Source organism: Centroberyx gerrardi, chromosome 2 (assembly GCF_048128805.1).
Source record: "Centroberyx gerrardi isolate f3 chromosome 2, fCenGer3.hap1.cur.20231027, whole genome shotgun sequence".
Lineage (NCBI taxonomy): Eukaryota > Metazoa > Chordata > Actinopteri > Beryciformes > Berycidae > Centroberyx > Centroberyx gerrardi.
In genome coordinates, this window is record NC_135998.1 from 37,492,978 (window position 1) to 37,498,676 (window position 5,699).

Sequence of the window (5,699 nt, forward strand, 5' to 3'; positions counted from 1 at the left end):
GTTTGCAAGGTTTTATAAGTTGGATGTCACTGCCCCGAGTATTGCTCATGCTGTTCTGAGCATTGGGTCTAAAGCGGAGCAGTTGGTTGATCCAACACCCGAGTATTGGTGGTCAGTCTTCGAGATAAGCAATATGGGAGTTACCATATATCCCATAGTGACACATTGAAACAAATGCTATGAAAGAGAACTTTAGGTTACTTGCGTAACTCCGGTTCTCCAAGTAGCATGAATGCGATGTCTCACCAGACCGCCCTTCTTGCTGCTCTGGTGAAGCGAGAAGAGGAGTGCTGCCAGCCACTCAGGACTGGCTGAGTGGAATAAATGCTTCTGAAGATACGCAAGGGAGCGTATCCCATACCGAGACATCTTACTCATGCTACTCAGAGAACCAATTAAATTAAGTAGTTAGCTAACTATGCAGCTAACGTTAGCTACGATTGTTGTAACCATGTTAAGGCATTCCTCCTCCCCTACCCCCCTTTGTTTCTTGTTACCTCCGCCAAGGAGGTTATGTTTTCGGTGCCGTTTGTTCGTTTGTCTGTCTGTCTGTTAGCAGGATTACGACAAAACTACTGGCCCGATTTTCATGAAACTTTGTGGAAGGGTGTACCATGGGCCAAGGAAGAACCCATTAAATTTTGGAGCGGATCCGGATCCGACTCACGAACAAGCAATAATAGCACAAACCTTGGCGGAGGTCTGCGCTCTCCGAGTGCCCTTCTAGTTGTTTATGATATACATGTGGCATAGAATATTTTACTTGACACCAGAACAGCGTAGAGCTAAAAATGTTATGTATTAGCTTGCTAGCTCACATGGAATCCAATTTAGCTGGTAAGCTCACAGTGATACAGGACCATAAAACATTTGTTCATGAAAATCACATTATTGTTCTGTAACAGTCAAAAAGCCACAGATCAGTGCCCCCCCAACTGGTGTTAACTGGACATATAAAGGGCGGAGCGGCTGGTGGCCAGCCACTTAGGCACCTTAAAGGTCCCATATCATGGAAAACAGGATTTCCCTTGCCTCTTTGATTATAAAGGAGTTGGATGGTCTATCTAAACATGGTGAAAGTATCAAAACTAAATCCACACAATCCATATTAGAAAAGCGAGCCTCTAAACGAGCCGTTTGGACTTCCGTAACTTTGTGGCGTCACAAAGGTTCGCTCATTATCATTTTTGTAAGAAATAATAGACTAACAAAGTGTTTTTTTCAAAGCGGTTGAGCGGTCGTCATCATTTATTACCGGAGAGTTTTCCCTACCTGTAGCCGCCGGGCCGCGGCGTCTCACGTTTCACTCTTGAAACGCTTAGCCAATCGGAACAGAGGGTCGTTAATATTAATTAATCAATAGCCTATTTAGGCCTATAATTGTATAACATGTTGTTAATATGTAACTACTTAAATTGATTTTGCATGAAGAATGAAGTATTCTAAGTAGAAACCTCTTCAGTATATACGCCTTCAGATGTAGATTTTTCAGATGTAGATTTTGATTGCACAGAAGAAGAAATTCAACTATGAAAAAAACATGAATGCCGAAATGTTTGTGGAAACATTCCTAGGCACGCATGTTTCATGAATGAGGCCCTGCTCCTGCCAGAATATGAACATGTCGTAAATAATATTAAAGATAATTAGTCCCATGTCATCCATAGTATTGAGAGACTCTTCATATTTTGGTGACTATATATTTTGAATTCTATATTTTAAAATACTGTAGAACCTCAGAGATATATGCATTTCAGGACCAGGGGCGTTTCATAACACTGAAAGTAATGTAATTTTGAAAGCAATGTCAAAATCGAAAATCTAAAGAAATGCAATCTGTTATTGATTAAAGTTGTTACTTACATAACTGTCGCCTTATTTTTTAGTTGACTACTCTCTTTTTCTAGCAAGCAACAATCAAAACAGCAGCAGGAGTTCCTGTTATAAGTTAACATAAAGTCATTGCAATGTATACTTTTTATCTTTCAGGAAAACACAGGTTGCACATGAAAATCTCCACTTAGCTGCTGAAGAATTCTTCAAAAATGGGGAACAAAGTACCATCAGAAAGCAACATGGGCGACAGCCTAAGATGCTGAAGTGTGATAAAGTCCTGCCTCCATGCAAATCCTTCGACGATTTATACCAAAGTGCTGTTCATGGCCGGTATGTACATGTGTTCAATGGAGGTGAATACTACAGACCAGTTGGCCACAATAATTTGTACGAGTGTGACTATTGCTTTAATAAACCAATAAGGGATCAAGAGAATATGAGGAGAGAGGAGGAGAGGAGAAGAGAAGAGGAGAGACGGAAGAGAGAGGAGGAGAGGAGAAGAGAAGAGGAGAGACAGAGGAGAGAGGAGAGAAGAAGAGAAGAGGAAAGACAGAGGAGAGAGGAGGAGAGGAGAAGAGAAGAGAAGCTAAAGATGAAAGAACAGCAAAGGGCAAGAGAGGCTGAAGAGAAGAAGAGACAATAAGAACTGAATCAAAGACTACAAGAGTCACACCAACAAGCCAAAGAGCAGAAAGAGAAACAACTGAGCAGCGACATTTCAGAGGAATGTGAGTCCAAGCGAGACGTTCTAATAAGCCATCTGGATGAGTTTGAGGCAAACTATGAATCAGACAGTGACAGCGATGAGCTTCTAGAAATCCTCTCATCAAAATGCAGCATCCCAGTTCCAAAGCTCAGTCTCACTCAGCTGACAGCTGATCAGCTGGGGAACATCCTGTCGGCCCTGGACAAACTTCTGTTTGATGAATGGATCGGTGCTCTTCCATCCCTCAGCACTCTGCAGCACACTCAAGTGTTCATCACAGAGCTGTGTGCTCTGTCTCTGGAGATATCTGAGGGAGTTTCCCTGCAAAGCATCTCCAATCATGTGCAGTCCCTGGTGGGGTCCATCAGCCAATCAGCATGTAATGTTTGTGAGAGTTTCCTGCTGACTCAAGCCCTTTATCTGAACCTTATGAAGTTTTTCAATGACTATGGAAGCTCTGACACTGATGCTGCCGTCATAGCCAAAAACTGGGCTGAGGATGAGCTTTCCACTGAGGATCTCTTTCTGATAGAATTCCTCGGCAACCTCATACCATCACTGCAGAATACAGTTGAGAGAGCCTCTGTGTTCATTTTAAAGATGGAAATACAGTGCTTGAAGCTTCTCTTATCCACACTCACACATCTAAATAGCAAGGAAACCCACTCAGAATCCACTGAAATGCTCCTCAGACTTGTGCAAACAGACCAATGGACTCCAACAGAGGCAGTGGCTCTGCTCAAAGCGCTGTCACAGAAATACACAGAGGATGCTCCAATAACTGAAGTGCTTACGTTGGTACAAGTGTATGACATGTCACCAGAGTGGACGGATGACTCCGGACGCTCTCTCATCCAGGCTCTTGACTTTGCTGGCCCTGACAGATTCCAACAGGATTTCCAAACGTCTCTCAGAAAGCAAGATGAGAGCAGTCTAGTTGCAGCTCTAGCTGAATTAAAAATGTTCAGGAAATTGGATGATTCTGTGATTGATATGATAAAAAACATTACCACTGGCGTCCTGCAATATTCAGAAAATGCCCCAAAAGATGCACCATTTATGAAAGATTCCTTTAAATGTGTAAACTTGGATGCAGATGACATCCAGAAGTCTCTGTCTCAGCTCTGCAAAGCGGTTTTTGACACAAAAGGCTGGTGGCCCACAGTGAAGCAGATGCTGCGGTGGTGTGCGTTGGTGCTGACTGAGAAGAGTGGAGCGCTAGAACTGGTTGGTGTGGAAGAGGACCCATGTGTCACAGCCATGTTTGCAGCCACACAAGTCTGCATGGGAAACCGACTGGACATTGTGCTAAGCTCTGACGTTCACTCAGAGGAGCAAACTAAGGAGTGGTCTGACTTCTACAAGCACCTTGGAATTTCTGTCATCACAAACATGAAGAAGGCTAATGCATTACACAGGGATGTCTATAAAGCTGACATTGTGTATGGTACCATGGATGACTTTGTCTCTGATTACTTTCAATACGGCTTAGAGGTGATGGAAACAGGAAACCCTCAGCCGAGTCGTGGATTTATCATTGAAGAAAGAAGTCTCAGTGCTTCCCATAATCTGGAACTTTCAAGGCTCAAGGACAATGATGGCCTGGTGTTTGCAGCAGAGATCCTGCAAAGCCTCATGGGTAAATTTCACAGTGAAGATATGGAACTGAGACAGGGGTTTATTAAGGCTCTTTTTCAGGTGCTCCACACCAACATGAACAATGACAAAATCAGCATCCCAGGATTCCTGAGAAATCTGATAGAGACGAAAGGGTCAATGTGGGTCCAGAATGCATTTCTGGCAATGAGACTGAAGCAAGGACGGGAATATGTTGTAGAAAATGACAGTGTCTGTCCGGTGGACTTCAGATCCACTGGAATTGTAGAACTGAACAAGAAATGGGGTGATGGTCTGCAGCAGTTTGTTGAGATTAAACACCAAATCAAACTGAGCACAATTTCAATAGTGACAAACTACGTTTCCAACATCTCCTTTTTTGAAAAGTACCATGGGAAAATATATGGAACAACGGGGACACTTGGGAGCAAAACAGACATTCTGTTTTTGCAGGACCTATATCCAAATCTCTCTGCCTGCAAAATGCCAACATTCAACAGGAGGAAGTTATTTGAGGTCAAAGGCACTCTGAAGACTTCAGTTGAAGAGTGGAAATCTGAAATCAAACGTGTGGTTATGGCTCAAATTTCCCCAAATTCATACAGAAATGGAAGAGCAGCCCTGGTGATCTGTGAAACTATCAACGAAGCCAAAGATATCTACGAAGAGCTGAAAAGCAGCATCCCAGGTGAAATCATTCTCTACTGCCGCAGTGACAAAGACAGTTTAAGCAAAATAGAAAAGGAACTGCTTCCTGGTGATGTCATTATTGCCACAAACCTTGCCGGGCGTGGCACAGACATAAAAGTTTCCAAAGAGGTGAACAACAATGGAGGATTATTTGTGATCCTCTCCTTCCTTTCTGAGAACACAAGAGTGGAACTCCATGCTTTTGGCCGAACCGCACGCAAAGGTAAACCTGGATCTGCTCAGATAATCATGTCCACCGATCATCTGCAGCAGTCCTTCAGGACCGTGTCTTCTCTGGGGGAAGCTAAGAACAGAAGGGATAGACTTGCAGCAGAAAAGATAAATCACATGACGAACGACATCGCTGAGTTGAAACTGCGGGAGGCCGACACTCTCCACAGACACCCGGGCCAATGGGAGCCTTTCATCAAGCGCAAAGAGTGGACTGAAGCTATCAGAGGAGGAGACTGGTATATGGCAGAGGGAGCTGCACCAAAAAAGATCATAAAAGAAAACAAAACGGTGCTTAAGAAAGAGGTTGGAAAAATAAAACGCTACGCAGATTGGATAAAATATAGAGTTAAAAATCCAGGAATTGGACAATTCATCAATGCAGATCACCAACCACCAGTGAGTAGTATATTGGAAGCTAGAAAATTGAACCAGAATGGCAAATTAGCTGCAGCCATGCTTGAAGTGGCAACAAACTCATCTCCTCTGGATACCAACCTGATTCCTAATGTGCACAAATATGGCCGTGAACTTCCAACTGTTTATGTGCCACAAGAGGTACATCGAGAGTTTCCCAGTACAAAATCAAAAGCGTTCCGATCAAGCTTGGCTACTGCCA